The 18,719-nt window shown below is 41.3% G+C and overlaps 1 long non-coding RNA gene across 1 annotated transcript; it reads right to left on the bottom strand.

Moving 5' to 3' along the window:
• Nucleotides 1-16,637: 16,637 nt before the first annotated feature.
• Nucleotides 16,638-18,391, bottom strand: LOC133823376 (uncharacterized). Its single transcript, XR_009888293.1, has 3 exons — nucleotides 18,039-18,391; nucleotides 17,445-17,549; nucleotides 16,638-16,899 (listed from the first exon to the last, which is right to left on the bottom strand). It is a non-coding gene; the product is annotated as an uncharacterized LOC133823376 (long non-coding RNA).
• Between the last annotated feature and the right edge of the window lie 328 nt (nucleotides 18,392-18,719).

Here is an 18,719-nt window from a genome sequence, read left to right as displayed (position 1 = left end):
ATGTCCAGTTCCCACATAACGACCCTCTAGTCATAACCACCCAGCTCGCCAATCAGAGAGTTAGGCGGACCCTGGTCGATAACGGGAGTTCTGTGAACCTGCTATTCAGGTCCACACTGGAGAAAATGGGATTGTCTGTGACCGAACTAAAGGCAACCTCCATGATGTTGTATGGGTTTTTCGGCGAAGGTTCGACAACTATCAAAACGATCGAGTTGGTGATAACCCTGGGTGAGGGACCACGAACTGTTTCCAAGCTGCTCGAGCTTGTGGTCGTAGATTGTCCGACCGCATACAATGCAATCTTAGGTAGGCCCACGCTAATGGCATTCGAAGCCATAACTTCCGTCCGCCACCTCGTGATAAAATTCCCTTCATCCACGGGAATATGTACTGTCCGAGGCGATCAACTCACTGTTAGGGAATGCTATATCATTTCCATGAAGGGAAAATCACAACCCGGGCAGCAAATGATGGCCGTGCAAGATCGAGGCGAGGAATACTAGGAAGTCAGAGCTGATCCTGGGATGGAAGAACCTCAGCAAGTCAGTTGCAGGGGAACCACCACGAGTGAGGATATTGATCCCCGAATAGGTGAAGATAGGTCCAAGCTCCAGGCTATTGAAGAACTCGAAGAAGTAAACATTGATCCCAAAGAGGCTTCGAGGGCCGTTAAGCTCAGGAAAAATCTTGACGCCGAAAGAAAGGCGGAGCTGGTAACATTTTTACAAGAAAATCTAGATGTTTTTGCTTGGTCCCATGAAGACATGATAGGAATCAGCCCGAGTGTTATCATGCATACACTAAATTTGGACAAAAGCATGCCTACGAAATCCCAGAGACAGAGGCGTCTGGGTACGACCCGAGCTGAAGCCCTGGAAGAAGAAGTAACTCGGCTTTTGAAGTGTGGTTTTATTCGTGAGGCTAAATACCCGATTTGGGTCGCCAATTCTATCTTGGTCCCAACGCCAAATGGAAAATGGCGGACCTGCATCGATTACTCCGATCTGAACAAAGCCTGTCCCAAGGATTGTTTCCCCTTGCCAAGGATTGACCAATTGGTGGATGCCACCGCGGGACACGAGCTCATGTCCTTCATGGATGCGTACTCTGGATATAACCAGATCGCTATGAACCCCACGGACCAGGAACATACTAGCTTCATGACTCCAACCAACGTGTACTGTTATAAAGTCATGCCCTTCGGGCTGAAGAATGCTAGGGCGACCTACCAGAGATTGGTCAACAGAATGTTCGCTGATCATATCGGGAAAAACATGGAAGTGTATGTTGATGATATGTTGGTCAAGTCAAAGACTGTCGATAACCATGTCTCCGATCTGAAGGAATGCTTTAGGATTCTAAGGAAGTATGGTATGAGGTTAAACCCCCGGAAATGTACTTTCGGAGTGGCGTCGGGAAAATTTCTAGGATTCATAGTCAACACCAGGGGGATAGAGGCGAACCCTGACAAAATTAGATCGCTGCTAGAAATGCCTTAGCCCACATCGCATAAAGATGTCCAGAGTCTGACAGGAAGAGTGGCAACCCTCAATCGGTTTATTTCTAAATCCACCGACAAGTGTTTGCTATTCTACAACCTGCTCCGGGGGAACAAAAAGTTTGAATGGACTGAGGAGTGCGAGCAGGCTTTCCTCGACCTGAAGACACATTTGGCTGAGGCACCAGTGTTATCTAAACCAATGGCAGGAGAGCCCTTTTTTCTTTATTTAGCCGTGACGGAAAGTGCGGCCAGCGCCGTGTTGGTCCGGGAGGAGGACCGAGTTCAAAAGCCAGTATATTATATAAGAAAAAGACTTCTCGGAAAAAAAATAAAGCGTGAGCTCCTCCTTCTCTCTCTGCCATGGCGCGGCGATGAAAGGTGGTGCAGAAGCTTGCTCAGGCTGACCCACGTCAAGAGCTCCCTTCATCCATAGATTCACCATCGGAGGCTCCATCGATTGAGCGTGTGTGTGAAAAAAGAGCAGATGAGGCTGTGCCCTCTGCAACCCCTGAGATTCCTGATAAGGCGAAGGAAGTTTCTTCTCCTATTGCTCCGATATTGCCAAAGGATAGGTCCGGTTCGTGGGCGGAAGAGGTAGAGACTCAAACATTCCAAGAAGCGGCTAAGGCTACCTGGTCACTATTCAAGGAATCCCTTCCGTTTCAGGGGGGTTCGAAATTAGAATTTACGGAGCCTCTTCAGAAGGATGGACAAAAGATAGCCCAGCTGGATATTGAGGAGATAGAAGTTGAAGCATCATTCTGGAATTCGGCCTTGATCTGTGTTGTCATTGGTGCTAATCCACCCACCATTACCAGTTTTTTAAGGTTTTATCAACAGGATTTGGGGGAAGCTTGGGATCGACCGAGTAGCACGGATGAACTCTGGTTTTACGATGGTCAAGTTCAGAGATGAAGCTACACGTGATATGGTTTTAGAATCAGGGGTAATCCATTTTGATAGGAAGCCTGTTATCTTGAGACCTTGGACGACTAACATTGAAAATCTGAAATCGATCAAATCGATACCTGTTTGGATTCGTTTGCTTGATCTGGGTTTACAATACTGGGGCACCAAATGTTTAAGTGTAGTGGTTAGTACCATTGGAAAACCAATCATGATAGATAAGGTCACAAAGGATCGATCGATGATTAAGTTTGCTCGAATTCTGGTTGATATGGAAATATCAGATACTCTTCCAAAATTCATTAACTACATTAATGAGAGAGGTCAAGTAATGGATCAATTGATAGACTATGAGTGGTTGCCTACTAAATGCTCTAACTGCAAAAAGTTAGGGCATACAGCTTCTTCTTGCAAGCAAGTGGAAGGTTTGGTCTGGAGGAAAAAAGAGGTCCCAGTCGATGCTGCAGAGAATCACACTAAGATTGAAGCTTCAGGCAGTAAGAATAACCAAAGGACAGACAGTTCAGCTCAGGCAGTAACTGAAGAGGAACCGAATTCCCAGATTGTGGTGCTTCCTAAGGAGCAAGGATGGGCTACACCGAAAAAACTAGGTACCATGAAGGCAAAATCCCCTGTTATTGGTCAGAATACAAAAAATGCTTTCAGTGTTCTTCAAGAACAGCAACAATTCCTACATGATCCTTCTCCATTATTGAATTTGAATGGACAATTTCAACATAATGAGCTGGAATGTTAGAGGGTTGAATAAGAGGAATAAGCAAATATATATTGGTGATATTTGCAAGATAAATAAGATTGGTATTGGGGCTCTCTTGGAAACCAAAATAAAAGGTGATCGAGTAAAGGAGGTTATGAACTCTAGCTTTATGAGTTGGGATTATTATAGTAGTAAGGCCCTGGAAGGTAGAATCCTTTTAATCTGGAAGGGCAGCTGGGTCAAAGTTGATGTTCTGGTTGATCATGCTCAGTTTATCCATTGTAAGGTTCAGATCTGGGCTACAGGCCAATCTTTTTGTTTCACTGTGGTTTATGGCTTGAATCAGTTAGAATTGAGGAAAATTCTTTGGTCTGAGTTGGCTATAATCTCTCTTCCTATCAAACCGTGGTTAGTTATTGGCGACTTTAATTCTGTCTTTGATGTAGAAGATCGTATAGGGGGTAAGGTCATTTCTCCTAAAGAAGTAGAGGATGCTAGGAAATGGCTTGATCTTGGGATTGTGGAAGAAATGAAACTGCTGGGATCTTATTACACTTGGTCGAATAATCAAGATGGAAATAATCGCATCTTTTCCAAATTAGACAGAGTGTTCATAAATGAGGATTGGATTGATACGTTTCCTAATGTCAATGCAATAGCAAGTTGGGAGGTTGTTTCGGATCACTGTGCCATCATTTTGAAGCATATTTCTGTCCTCAAAAATGGTTTGCGCCCTTTCCGATTTTTCAACATGTGGACTAGTCATCCGCTTTTCAAGCCTACAGTATTGGCTAGCTGGAATAAATCTTTACCATCAAAGGGATGTGGTTTACAACAGGTCTTGAGGAAATTACATCGTCTTCAGTTTGTTTTGAAGAGATTTAATTGGAAAGTTGTTGGTGATATTGTTAAGGAGTATGAGGAAAGTAAGGTGTTGTATCAGCAAGCTAAAAACAACTTATTTACTGATCCGAAAAGTCAAGTCCTGAGTGATATAGAGAGAGCTTCTCACCTGGATTTTAAAAAGAAAGAGGCTGCTTATGCTAGTTTTTTGTATCAGCAGAGTAAGGTTGATTGGCTAAGATTAGGTGATGAGAACTCAACTCTGTTCTATGCCAGTATGAAGAAACAGAAAGCGCTTAATAGAATTGTGTCCTTTGTAGATGAAAATGGCAGAGTTGAAGTGGATTATCCAAAGGTTATAAGTCATTTTACTCAGCATTTTCAATCTTTTTTAGGTGGAGCAAGTGCAGCAATTGGGTTAGTCGAAACCTCAGTAGTACTCTCAAGACCCACTCTTTGCATTGAAGACCAAGCATTCCTGATCAAACCATTCACTTACCAAGAAGTCAAAACAGCTATGTTTAGTATAAAGGCAGTAAAGAGCCCGGGTCTGGACAGATTTGGGGCTGGTTTTTATAAGAGTTTATGGTCTGTTATAGGGAAAGAAGTGGCTACAGCAGTAACTGAATTTTTTTATTTAGGCTACATTCCGAAGAGGTTGAACAGTACCATATTAGCTCTTATTCCCAAAGTCACTCAACCCTCAAATGCCTCAGAATATCGCCCAATAGCCTGCTGCAATACACTATACAAATGCATATCTAAAATGCTTTGTAACAGGTTAATTCCTATCCTTCCCAAGTTGATTAATCAGAATCAAGGAGCTTTTGTTAAGAATAGAAGTATTGCTCATAACATTCTTATTCTTCAAGACCTACTTAAATGTTATAACAGGAAAAGAGTGTCACCTAGGTGCTTAATGAAAATAGATCTTAGCAAAGCCTACGATTCTATTGATTGGGATTTCCTTGAAAATCTGTTAAATGCTTATAAGTTTCCTGGCAGGTTCATTAAATGGATTATGGTTTGCTTGAGAGGTTCTTCCTATTGCATACTTATGAATGGTCAGCTCTATGGTGATTTTAAGGGAGGTAAAGGGCTGCGTCAAGGTGACCCTATTTCCCCCCTTCTCTTTGTCCTTGTTATGGAATACCTCACACGAGCTCTTCAAGGGGCTGCTAAAGATAAGCATTTCAGATTTCATCCGCTTTGCAAAACTTTGAACATAACTAACCTCTGTTTTGCGGATGATTTGTTGCTAGTTTGCAAAGCTCATATCAGCTCTATTCAGATTATGCAACAGGTTTTTAAGTCTTTTTCATCAGCTTCAGGTCTGAGTATTAATCAAGCCAAGTCTTGCATTTATTTTGGAGGTATTGCTTCACCTGAGAAGGAGAAACTTCTGTGTATATCTAATATGAGAGAAGGGCAGTTTCCTCTAGTGTATCTAGGTGTGCCTTTGCGGCCTACTAAGTGGAAAGCTATGGATTGCGATCTAATTATTTCGAAAATTAGACAAAGACTTCATGGTTGGGCCAACCGTAACTTGTCTTACGCTGGGCGTGTGCAGCTAATTCAGTCGGTATTATTGGGGATTAGGAACTTTTGGATGAGCATATTTCTCCTTCCTCAGAAAGTTATCAAAGAAATAGACTGTTTGTGCAGAATTTTCTTATGGGGTGGCAATGGTTTTCGAAGTAAATTTCATCTAGCATCTTGGGATCATGTTTGCAGGCCAAAATCTTATGGTGGTTTAGGATTTAAAGAGGGTGTTCTTTGGAATAAGATTAATCTTGCTAGATATGTTTGGGCGATCTCTTCTAAACAGGATAGCTTGTGGGTCAAATGGGTTAATTGCATCTATTTAAAAGGTGTCCGGATCTGGGATTATGTTTTGCATCAAGATACTAGTTGGTACTGGAAAAAGCTAATTAAGGTGAGCAAGTTACTGTCTGAATCTGATATAAATGCTGCTGTTTGTAAGGGGAAAATAAGGCTGAATAAACTATATCTGCACTCTATTTCTGGTTCCCCTAGCAAAGGTATGAAGAATATTTGGTGTAAACTCTCAGTGCCCAAACACAGGTTTATTCTATGGCAGGCTTTTCACCAGAAGCTGCTTACCAGAGATCTTTTACATCACTGCAAAATTCCAGTTATATCTCAAAGCTGCCCGGTTTATGAGACTGAAATGGAGAGCCATGCTCACCTATTTTTTTACTGTCTATTTTCCAGGAAAGTGCTTCAGGCAGTTGCAAAATGGATGGGACATCTTATGTGGCCTAGGAAGTTCCAGAATTGGTGTTGTTGGCTGGAAGAGCCTAGTAAAGATGCTCTAGCTCGGGTTGTTGCAGCTTCATTGGCTGCTTCAGTCTACTTTATTTGGCAAAATAGGAACAAATGCTGGGTGGAAAGCTGTTGTTTTTCAGTAGCCCATGTTGATGATCTTATTAGAAATTCAGTTAAGGCTAGAGTTAATAATCTTTGCCGTAGGAGTAAAAATCTGACTTTGAGGGAGAAACTAATGATAAATTTTTTCTCTAAAATGTAATTGAGGGGGAGTTATCTGCTCCGGCCTTTGTTTGTAATTGTTGGTTTATCAATATAATTTCCATTTCTTGATCAAAAAAAAAAAAAAGACTTCTCGGAGCAGAATCTCGGTATCCTCTAATGGAAAAGATGGTGTTCTGCCTTATTACGACCTCCATGAAGCTTAGGCCATATTTCCAATCCCATTCAATCCACGTCATAACCGATCGGCCTTTAAGGCAGGTGCTGCAGAAACCTGAGACATCGGGACATCTGTTGAAATGGGCGGTCGAGCTCAGCCAGTTTGAGATACTGTACATACCCCGAACTACGATCAAAAGCCAAGCCCTGGCTGAATGCACTGGATTCCAGGAGGAGCCCTTGAGAGAACCAGTGCAGGAATTACGGAGAATCTCCGTGGACAAGTCATATAACGAGAATGGGTCTGGGGCTGGGATCATCTTAATATCCCCTAAAGGGCATCGTTTCCACTCCGCGCTGCAGTTCGGGTTCATGGCGTCCAACAACGAAGCCCTATTGGCCGAGCTTAGAGTGGCGAAGGAGTTGAAAGCCAGGGTCATCCAATGCTACATCGATTCCCAGCTCGTGGTAAACCAAGTGTCTGGGGAATATCAAGCACGGGGGGCCAAGATGGCGGCTTACCTGGCCAAGGTAAAGAAGGACCTATTTGAGTTTGAATATAGCCTAGTCGAGCAGATCTTTCGCGAGCAGAACACCAATGCCGACACTCTGGCTAGACTCGCTACCTCCAAAGAAGCCGAGACTCTGAGCATAGTACTAGTGGAATTCTTGGAAATTCTGAGCGTGGCAGAAAGCGCGATGGAGGTCGAGATGATCGATATCAGACCGACCTGGATGACTCCCATAATAGAGTATCTTATGACAGGAAAATTGCCTGACGAGCGGAAATATGCGAGGAGAATACTCTATCAAGCTCCAAGGTATAAAATCATAGACAGGACGCTGTACCGACATGGCCATTCCTTACCTCTTCTACGGTGTGTTCTGCCAGAGGAAGCCAAAACTATTTTGCAGGAGGTGCATGAAGGCTTCTGTGGGGATCACGCTGGGGGGCAAAACATGGCCTTGAAAATATTAAGGCAGGGGTACTTTTGGCCCACGTTATCAAAGTACTCCATATCCTATGTCCAAAAGTGTGATAAGTGCCAGCGATTTGCCACAATCACCCGAGCTCCGCTAGTCGAGCTGAAAATGATATCATCCCCATGGCCGTTCGTGGTGTGGGGAATCGATTTAATTAGAGCACTGCCCATGGGAAAGGGAGGAGTTCGCTATGCAGTAGTGGCCATCGATTATTTTACAAAGTGGGCAGAAGTGGAGCCCCTGGCAATAATCACCTCAAAGAGAGTCCTCGAATTCGTGGTCAAGAATATTGTTTGCCGGTTCGGATTGCCAAGAAAGATTGTATCACACAATGGAACACAGTTCGATAGCGATCTCTTCACCGAATTTTGTGAAAGACACGGCATAATTAAAAGCTTCTCCTCTGTGGCCTACCCGCAGGCCAACGGGCAGGTTGAGGCCATGAATAAAACTCTCAAAGCAAGCCTTAAGAAGAGGTTAGACGAGTCCAAGGGAATCTGGCCCGAGCAGCTCCCGCAAGTACTATGGGCATACCGAACCTCTCACCGAAATTCTACGGGGCACACCCCGTTCTCTCTGACTTTCGGGAGTGAGGCCGTCCTTCCCGTCGAAACAAAGATAACCACGCATAGGCTCCAGACCTTTAGCCAAGAGCGGAATGACGAATTACTCAGAGCATCCCTCGACTTAATTGATGAAAAACGAGAAGATTCGCAGCTACGGCTCGCGCATTATCAGCAAAAAATCACTTGTTATTTTAATTCAAAGGTCAAGAAACTCCAAAGGGTATTTTTAGCAGGCAAGGACCCCAAAGATGGTGCCTTGGGTCCGAGCTGGGAAGGGCTCTATCAGATAGTGGAAGTCATACAGGAGGGAACTGTCAAATTGGCTCGACTTAATGGAGAAACAGTTCAACGGACCTGGAATGCTATGCATTTAAAAAAGTACTATCAATGATCAAACCATCTGTCTATGTAAGGCTCTATTATAAAAGCCATTTAATTTAAGAAATAAAAATTATGGTATATTTGTATCTTTGTATGGTTTCATCTGCATGTTAGTTTGGATGGTAGCGTTGGTCCAAAGTAACCCAGAAAGTCCACTTCCTGATTACTTGGGGGGTCATATAACCCGAGAACCAGGTTCCGTAACTTAGAAGTTGGTAAAATTGATTAACCAGTGTTTTTCTAAAAAACGCGAGGTGTCAATAAAACTAACACGAACTAAGTTTTAATTAAATATCCTAGATACAACCAAGTTTCGAAACTTAGAAGTTGGTAAAATTGATTAACCAGTGTTTTTCTAAAAAAACGCGAGGTGTCAATAAAACTAATACGAACTAAGTTTTGATTAAATATCCTGGATACAACCAGGTTCTGAAACTTAGAAGTTGATAAAATTTATTAACCAGTGTTTTTCTAAAAAATGCGAGGTGACAATAAAACTAACACGAACTAAGTTTTAATTAAATATCCTGAATACAACCAAGTTCCGAAACTTAGAAATTGGTAAAATTGATTAACCAGTGTTTTTCTAAAAAAACGCGAGGTGTCAATAAAACTAACACGAACTAAGTTTTGATTAAATATCCTGGATACAACCAGGTTCTGAAACTTAGAAGTTGATAAAATTTATTAACCAGTGTTTTTCTAAAAAATGCGAGGTGACAATAAAACTAACACGAACTAAGTTTTAATTAAATATCCTGAATACAACCAAGTTCCGAAACTTAGAAATTGGTAAAATTGATTAACCAGTGTTTTTCTAAAAAATGTGATGTGACAATAAAACTAACACGAACTAAGTTTTAATTAAATATCCTAGATACAACCAGGTTCCGTAACTTAAAAGTTGGTAAAATTGATTAACCAATGTTTTTCTAAAAAACGCGAGGTGACAATAAAACTAACACGAACTAAGTTTTAATTAAATATCCTGGATACGACTAGGTTCCAAAACTTAGAAGTTTGTAAAATTGATTAACCAGTGTTTTTCTAAAAAACGCGAGGTGTCAATAAAACTAACACGAACTAAGTTTTAAATAAAAACCCTGGATACGACCAGGTTTCGAAACTTAGAAGTTGGTAAAATTGATTAACCAGTGTTTTTTTTTAACTAACGCGAACTAAGCTTTTAATTAAAAACCCCGGATACAACCGGGTCCAAGGCCTGATACTTAACGGGTAGGATATAAATCATCATTTTTGGTTACGGCCAAAATTAAAGTATCTATATCGACCTAAGAGTCATTTCCTAAGGTTTTAAACGTACAAGTCATGAAGCATGAGAAGGAAATCAAGGAATAAATAAAAATTAGATATTGAAATTATAGATAAATTGTCTTGAGGAAAATAACCTCGTACTAAACGTTTACAAAAAAATATCATGTAAAATAAATGAAGGCAAATAAAATCTAAGACCCTCCAGGCCGCTCTGAGGACGTCACCTCCTCGGTCTCTTGCTCGCCAGCGGCAGAGGCCTCCCTGGTCTCAGACGGCAGCTCTTGTTGAAGCCGAGCCTTGAACTTCTCGAGGTAGTGCCCCCACACTTCGGAGGCCATGAAGGAGAAGTTCCCGTCCTGATTAAAGGCCCAACAGTGGTACAACATGCTCTCCATGGAGGATGTCAAGGCCTTATTTTCCTCCTGAATAGCAGCCTCGGCCTCCAGCTGTTTGGCCTTGACCCCCGCGAGCTCGGCCTGAAGGACAGCCGAGGTAGCCTTTGTCGCCTGCTCACCCTCTTGAGTCGTGGCTAAGGCAGCCTTTGCCGCCTGCTCGCCTGCTTGGGCCGCCGTCAAGGCAGCCTTCGCACTTTGTTCACCTTGTTGAGCGGTGGCGAGGGAAGCTTGAGTCGCAGTCAGGGCGGCCTGAGTAGTCTGGAGCTCTGCCTTAAGTTCATCATTCCTGGCCCTGGCCCGAGCAATGCTATAATGTTGAGCCAAGACCGCCTGCAAAAAGCAAGGAAACAGCTAGGCACATGCCAGGGAAAAATCAAAAAGTGTCAGGTCAAGGAAAGTGCTTACTGTGAGGTGCATTCCCAGAGCTGATTCCATAACATTCTCTGGGCTCCTCTCCTCGATCGCCCTCAGGTCCGTGGGCTTGGCCTTATAAAAGTGCTCCACCGCATGGTTCGCCGTCTCGTAGACAGTCCCTCGAAAAGTGTCTGGAATTTGCTCCAGGTCCTGGGTGTTAACTGGGATGCGAACAGTGGCGGCGGGGACTATCGGAGCTGGGAGACCAGCTGGTGCTACCTGGTCCCGAGCAGGGGCTGAGGGAAATCGAGGATGAGGTGCGGCCGGACCCCTCTTCTTTTGGGCTGCGGCGGATGGAGCTCCCGAGCCCGGGCCTTTCCCCTTGGCCGGGGATTTGGAAATAGTCGCAGCCAGGGGAGGCGTCTTCTTTGATGTGGGCCGGAGTTTCTTCACAAGGGGACCCGAGCTGGATCTCCCTTCCTGGAACATCAAGCGGATGTCAGGTTCCCCTCGCTATGCCATCTCCTTACCTGAAAAAGAATGGAAAGTACGTCAGTATGTGTACAAATTCATCAATCTACATAATGTGTGCATGTGAAGGATATTATAGAGTCCTACCCTCCGAACTAGAGGAGGAGTCTATTGCCACGACCTCCGGCCTCAGAACCATTATAGGAGAGGGAGAGTCTAGATCTACGATTTCTTGGATTAAGGGAGGTTCAGGCTCAGGTTCTAGCTCAGGGCTGGACTCCTCTACATATTGCCTAAGTCCAGGGGCGAGGATAGCCTGGCGCGGGGAGTCCCACGACCTAAGGTTGGTCCCATACTCTTCAAAAAGGGCTGACCTAAAGGATAGAGTGTTATCTACGACTACAGTCCCTCTAGGATGGCCCATGTCATATTGTACCACTAATTGGTCCACACACTGAAGCAAGGTTGTGTCATAGGCAGGATCTCTAGGGTGGCGATGTACGAGCTGGTTGGGGTTAAACCTAACTAGCCTAAGGTCAGCGGCAGCCCTATCTAGATCCCTAAAAGGGTATGGGTTACCTAGGCTGGAGGGACTGGCTGCTACCCTCGATAGAGCTCGGTCCGCATCAGGGTTCCGGGAGGCCTCAGCAGCTCGCCTTTTCCGAACAAGCGACACCTCGTCCTCTTCTTGCTCCTCGCCGTCGTCGGCGGCAACGCCTCCCTCTGGGATGGGCACTAGCTCGCGGGCTATCAGGAAATTAGCCCGCGTCCTCCTCAAGGCCAAAGTCTGGCCTTCAGAATTTAATTTACACGCCAACATCGTGTCGTTAGACACAAGCTGGCGGTAGTCCTTCTCGCTGGGCGGAAGCCCCGCCGAGGTATCGTATTGACCCCCAAGGGTCACTGATTTGGCCATCCTCGCAAAAATGGCTGCACGAAGATACTCCAGTTAGCATACGTGCGAAAAGACTAAGTATGAAAAGAATAGTTCTATGAGCTAAGAAAGGAAAGGAAACTTACGAGGGCAGTTAAAGTACCGGTGCTCGCAGTTGCGAAACCCGTTCGACATAAAGAACTAATCTTTGAAGTCGTTGGGGTGGCTGGGCAGCTCAATGACTGCGGGTGAGTTCAGGAAGCAGGTCAGATAGTAGAACCCGTCGCCTTGTCCCCGTTGGTCTGGGCTAGCCTTGAGGCAAAAAAAGTACAAGATGTCCGCAGGGGTAGGGATGTCCCACATCTGCTTTAAGAAGAGGTACTTCAGTCCCGCCAGCAGTCGGTATGAGTTTGGGGGGAGCTGGAATGGCGCCAACTTCACATAGTTGAGGAAGTCAGCGAAGTACTAGTCGAAGGGGAGGAAGGCCCCGGCCTTTAAGTGTTCATCACTCCAAGCTGCGAAATCGTCCTGGAGTGGTGCATAGCTCTTCTCCCCCTCGAAGGGAGGTCGGGCGATGAGAACGCCCGTCCCAACCTCGATGTTGTGGGACAACATGATCTTGTTGACCCTTCCTTGGGTCGTTATTTTGGAGACTATCCTCTCGGCCTCAAAAAATGCGTCAGGTGTGACCGCGGCCTCCTTCTCCACCACAGGGCCAAATTCAGGAATGGGGGAATCGGGGACGACCTCCTTTCCCTTGTGAGTTTGCTGGGACAACGAACCAACTACGTTCTTTTTGGGCGCGCTTTTTTTGCGTGCCATCAGCTCGCCTATCGAATAAGAACGACGGAATTTTTAGTGGGCGACGTAGAACTTTTTGTACAAGCAAGAAATAACAAAGGCCGAGGGTTCTAACACACGAGTTGATGCAATATCAGCCCGCGGTGTAATGTCACGCGCTACCTATGCTACGCGCCTAGGTTTCCCAACAGACTCCTGATATTTAGGGATCCGTGTGACAGAAAATCAGGCCATCACCCTCCTTGGGGAACGGTTTAGAGCAAAACCGCCCAAGAAGCGTAGCCCCTAAGCAACCTAATGTCAAACCCTAAAAACCTTTCATCTCCTACATGCCTAATGAATATTTTCTAAAAATTACCCAGGAATCACCTGAAGATTTACACAGTTTATGAACATCACCATCCCAGATATATTTTAGGACATGCTCAATAAACCTAAACTGAACCTATGTACCAAAAACGTTCGGAAACAGCCTAATGCTAATGGCGGTGAAGTGCAGATTAGCATGATAAAGAAAGAAGAGAAACACACAAAAACCAATAAAAGAAAAGTTCCAGCAAAACAGAAAACTTACCGTGTGTTCTTCCACTAAAGGAATGAGCAACGTAGAAGGAGAGTTCCTGAAAAGATCCTTGGTGATTGGGTTTCCGAAGGTTTTGGTGGCAGATTTCTGGGATTTTATGAGAAAGGAAGAAGGGTTTTTGAAGTTCAGAAGAGAGAAAATTATGAAAAGTTTCGAATGGAAGGTGATGAACACTGAAAATTGTCAACCCTATTTATACGTAATAGGCCTAAAGAAATGTGGACCGTCCGATAAAGCTAATACGGGATATGAGGGTCATGTTTCAAAAGATTAAACGACGGTAAAAAGGTGGCCAGGCCATTTAATGCAAACCTCGAAACCCGAACAGACGCCAATCGTGGCATTCCACGTGTTCAGTACTCGGGTAATGAACAAACATGGGTAATCGCAATAGAAGTTTAAAAGTCCCCACCGTGTCAGTCAAAGAATGACGTCATAAGACACGAGCAGGGACTTGGGGGGCAAATGTACGCCCTGATATTCAACCCGGGTCTTTTATGTAGCTCGAGTACAGCTGGCTAGCTAAGAACAATACTAAAAGACCCACAAGTTGATATCTCCTCTGCGAAGGCAGTGCGACCCCCCAGGTAATAACAAGAGCTGAGGAATATGAAGCATTAAGGTACGAGCTGGAGATGGATATAAAACACAACATCCTGGGCACGAGCTAGCGTTATGTTCAGGTTGTGGTTCCCTGATAATCTGCCATATCTAGGAGTCTTTATAAACATGGATACGTTATTTGTAAATGTCAGGCATTACATGTCCGTTACCCCTGAATTCTCAGACATGCAACATAAACGTGCGTGATCAAGCATCGCATGTCCGTTTATGCCAGACGACCCATGATCAATTTTACCTAATGATTAGACCATACCTTAACATATATTGTAATATTCATCATTTGTGGAGGACAGATCACATATAGGATGGATATCCACGTGATGACCCCTGCACCTATCCTGTGATGGTTCTTCTATAAATACCAAGACCTATGATAGAAAAGGGGTTGGGTTTTTTCTGTGTAATATAAATACTCTGTCGAAATATAGAGAGAGATACAGTAATAATATCGACTCGTGGCTAGGGGGATTTTAGCCTCCGAACCACGTAAAAAGGAACGAGTGTTCTTATTATTTCATTCTAAGCATCCTCTTAAGAGTCATTATTCTTATTACGGTTTATCCTTAAGCACTAGTTTATTCCAGCTAATTACGTAATGCAATGTTGGCGAAAAATCGTGCAACAAATAGTAATTAATAAATTTTGTATATTGGAATGAACTTTCTCTCAACTTTTAAATAGAATAGTCATTTCACCAAAATGATGGAAAAACAATTCCAATTGGAATGACATTCCAATATTTTATAAAGCAACCAAACAAAGGAATGAAAAAAAAAATGGTTTCCATTCATTTCTACTCCATTACCCCAACCAAACATGACATAAATTCGAAGTCTAGAACCATGACGAGAAAAACCATGACCTAATAAACAAATTAATATCCTTCCCAATAGAATCTACACGAGAACAAGGCTGAGGTTTGAGATAGCTTTCACTACCAATGACATGTTAGACTCAATAGCAGATAAGAAACACCAAAATCTATGCCAAATGGAATATTTTTCCTAATAGCAACCATTTCACTTTTAACTTAAGAACATCTAACTTCCCAGGGAGAGTGATCGCGCAGCAAATAACAACCACACCATGATGATTCTGAATCAGTCCACCAATACCAATAACATCAATTTCAGGTCCAACAGAAACATTAACATTAAAACCAGCCCTAGGACCATTGATCTTGATTTACTTACATATAAATTTGTTGCATGTGAGATCTGAGTCATCACCCAAAGCCTCAATTATATTGCATCACTTGGATTGCCAACATGGCAATAGTTAGTTAGGCTGAAACTAACTCATAGTCTCAACAGCCATCAAATCTGTTATGACTACTTGAAGTTAGTTAGAAGATTCTTAAGCTCTCCAACACTTATCATCTATTATATATAGCCTAAAGTCTGATTGTATTAAGGTTAGACTGTGGTATATTCACAGTTTTCACTGTAAAGAGAATAGAGAGAATTCATTTGAGAGAATTGAGAGGATTCTTATATTCACAGTATTCATTGTAAAGAGAATAGAGAGAATTCATTTGAGAGAATTGAGAGGATTCTCGTATGAGCTGAGAGAGAAAGTGTACTGTGTTCATAAACTTGAGTGATTTTTGAGGGTGTAATCTGTTCTTACTGAGATAGTGGATTTGACTGAGGTGCCTCGCCGCCTTGGATGTAGGGTCAACCATCTTGGTTGATTCCGAACCAAGTATTCTTGGGTGTTAATTTTCTTTTTACATTTGTGTTCATTATATTTAGTTTTCTCTTACTGTTTGATACATTGTCTTAACTGTAAAACTTTTTGTCTTAACATTGGAACTTGTGAGTTCTTTGTTTGTTTTAATGTGATTGAGTATTTGATAGGGTTCTAATCCTCAACAGTACATGTAAAAGGAGAGCTGACCAACTTTCAAGTTCTTTCGTGAAAACAAATGTTAGCCATTGGTTTATGCAATTATAAACATTAGTTTATTTTGGGGGCCAAACGGTTACACCAGAGTTTGGGATCTAATATATAATTCATTGTTCTTTATGAACCTCGTTAATAATTTTTGATGCCTTCTAATAGCATCTCTTGCTTCAATGCAGTTTTGTAATTAATAGTAACAATTCATGTTTTGAAAAGAAAAAAAAAAAGAATGACGGGGAATTAGCAGAGTCCAAGACATTGCTATCTTTCTTCACTTGTGTCTTATTCAAACAAGACCATCGTAAAAATCTAAGATGACAAAAAAATAGTTTCAATAGAAACAAATAAATCCGTAATGACATCCAATTATTTCTCAAAAATTTAGTTGTAGAGTACAAATAAAGATATACAAGTTGGTTGAGTGACTCAGTCAAAGAAACTATTATGAATCATGGTCCAATTTTCTTTAAATCATCAAAAGAAATACGCAGAGCAATCCAACTTGCTCTTTCCAGCTTATCACCAATTTGTGATAGCAACAAGCTATCATATCATTGGTCTATGTTAAATTCTTGCGTGTTGAAAAAAAAAATGGCTTCCGCTATCATTGAAGACTCACTACTAGTAGGCCATTAAGTGTAAAACATTACTCTACTCACAACTTTCTTTCCTGAAAGCATATAACCTTTTCTTCAGTTTCTTAGGGGTTGAAGATGGATTTGCTACTTTAATGATAAATTCAAATTACTTGTGGGAATGAAAGAAACTTATTCACTGTGAATGTAAGTATTAAATCAAAGCAATATCATTTTCTAAACTCAAGAAAGATTATCATAGATCTGAAAGTATACAAGAAATTGTTAACAAAACTTTGTACAATCTAAAATAAAGTATCTATCCAGATTGTACAACAAAATCAAAAAATATAAAAGAATCAGTCAAATAACAATTCTAAAAAGCAAAACTTCGATAGCACACACTCTTTGAACTGCCTTCAAAGACCTGTCTGAATCCTTAGTTTCTTCTTCAACCTTTTCTCTTGGACCTGCAACAAAAAGCTAAGATCAAGAACTGAAATCTAGGGTTTTTCTATCAGTTAGTTGAATCTGATCTGCTCAATATTTTATTTATAGAAAGAATGACAGGACCAGGTGACATCACATAATCACGTGAAATACCAGCTGGAGAAAACACTATCAGTTAAACTAAACAACTAACCTGTCAATTCAATCCAAACAACTCATAATATTGAGATAAAACAGACCGCATCACAGACAGAATAAGATGCATAATTTTTTACCAAAACAAAAGCAGGTTCTAAAACTGACATTAACAGGGGTGTTTGGTACGAGAGTTTGGTTTGGTGGGAATAAGAATGTCAAATTTATTCCATGTTTAGTAAATTTATTTTTGATGACTTGGGAGTTTGTGTTTCTAAGTGTAACTTAAACCTCATATCAAATACCCATTTATTCTGTTCAAAGTTTTCTTTTCTCTTTAGAGCTTTCTGTGAACAAAATGAAAATAGTTACATCAACATAGCATTAAAATTTGATTACAATAAAAAGATGCTAGTGGATGAAAACTCACTTCATGTCGAAAGCAACGGTCAAGCTTTATCTTGAGTTCTGTACAATCACCAATTTTTTTTGTTATGGGATGATCTAAATAGCACTGCTAGAACTGCTTAATTATCTGCACAAAACATAAAATAAATATTCAAGTATCAAATCTATCTTCTGCTCTATCTCATATATGAATTTAGAAGCCTTTTGCCTAAACATAGTTCCCAACCATATAATTTAGCAAAAAGTTTCACAATCATAAGAAGTTGAAAGAATAATAGCCATATTCATCAATTATTTTCCCAGCAAAAGAAAGTAAAAAAGCATGGTCATGAAAATAGTTTGAAGCCTCTTAATTGTAACAGCATGATGTAGCAGTAAGAAACATAATTTTAATTAATTAAAATTTTAAAAAATTTGATTAATAATAACTGTCCTTCCTAAATGCCCAATAATAATATTTAAGTCCTAATAATTGTGTCTTTTCTGCATAACAACAATACTATTTTTTTACCGGCATGAAAGGATGAGTCTTTAACAAAAAGAATCGAGGAAAAATAAAATAGATAATCTTATGAATGTATCTTAGGAAATCAACCCGGAAAAGATTTTATCTTACCAGAATTTGAGCTCAGTACCACATTTCAAATCAAAACATGTAGTAGAGAAATTAAAAATAAAGAGAACCCGATGGTGATTAAGGCCGCCGGAACACCCTACTTGATCGGCGTCTCTTCTACCTCTTTCAATCTAAATAAAGGCATCGAATACGTTGTTTAATCTTAGTATATATATTTGTATGAAATGCTCTTAGCGTTTGGCCGTCAAGGGGTTTGGTGAAGAATTGTTAAACAACTTAAAGCAAATTTACAGAATCTAATTACACACTATCTATGATATGGAATAAATCTCATCTATATAATGAAAAATATTTATCTCATTAATTAGTTACTCGAATTTGGAATATATTTATTATTTGTTTATGCAACAAACTACATATCATTAAGAACTACATATTAATTGTCTTGAATTTGGATTGAAATCGTCTTTGTTCTAACGTATAATTATTTGAGTTTCTCTGTCTAGTTTCCTTTGCTTAGTTTTCCTGGTTTGTATGATGTTATAGTTTCCGATCTTGTTTTTGGTTTTGAGGCTCGACAATCAAAGTTTGTTGTAGGAATTTCAATTTTTACATGTGAATTGATTTGTCTTTTTTATTTTTCTTTTGTCTCATTATCTATCTGTTTGGACCTTATGTTTTGACAAATTATTTTTTGGATCCTATATTTTGTAAAATGAT

This window comes from Humulus lupulus, chromosome 1, assembly GCF_963169125.1.
Source record: "Humulus lupulus chromosome 1, drHumLupu1.1, whole genome shotgun sequence".
Lineage (NCBI taxonomy): Eukaryota > Viridiplantae > Streptophyta > Magnoliopsida > Rosales > Cannabaceae > Humulus > Humulus lupulus.
This window is presented reverse-complemented; position numbering and strand designations above follow the sequence as displayed.